Below are 585 nucleotides of genomic sequence, written 5' to 3' on the forward strand. Positions count from 1 at the left end.
CACAAGCCTACTTTCTTCAGCTAATTTTGACGAAGTACAGGCCTACTGCAAAATCAAAGTCTTCCCTTACTGGTCCTGCTCTAGGCAAGACCTGCTGCATGTTTGCTAGTTTTAGAAAAGGATTGAATATGCTTAATTGTGTTCCTCCATTTCAGCAACAATTCATAGTCACATTTTGACTTGTGGAATGAAGTCACAGTCATCAGCTGGTACACTCGTCCTTTCTCTTGATACTGTCAGCTGTATACAGTCTGACCATAGACATTCAACCTCTTCATGCCTCCATTGTGCTATCAATAAAGTAGATTTGTTTCAGGTTTAGAAGACTAGGATGAAAAAAATATTTTTTTTTTATAGAAGTTTTGAGATCATCCTTGCACATTTCCCTCATAAGCTGCAATAAACTATTTTAACTACTTCTGCAGTGTACAGATACCTCTAAGTTAAAGATATATCTGAAGAGGAGTATGATGGCAATGTTCACGGTACATGTGAATTGCAGTTCCAGCCTCTTCCATACTCAGTTTGTAAACAGCTTCCCATTGAACTCATGCTGTTGATACGAGAAATAATTATCCATGCGCA

Source organism: Harpia harpyja, chromosome 7 (assembly GCF_026419915.1).
Source record: "Harpia harpyja isolate bHarHar1 chromosome 7, bHarHar1 primary haplotype, whole genome shotgun sequence".
Lineage (NCBI taxonomy): Eukaryota > Metazoa > Chordata > Aves > Accipitriformes > Accipitridae > Harpia > Harpia harpyja.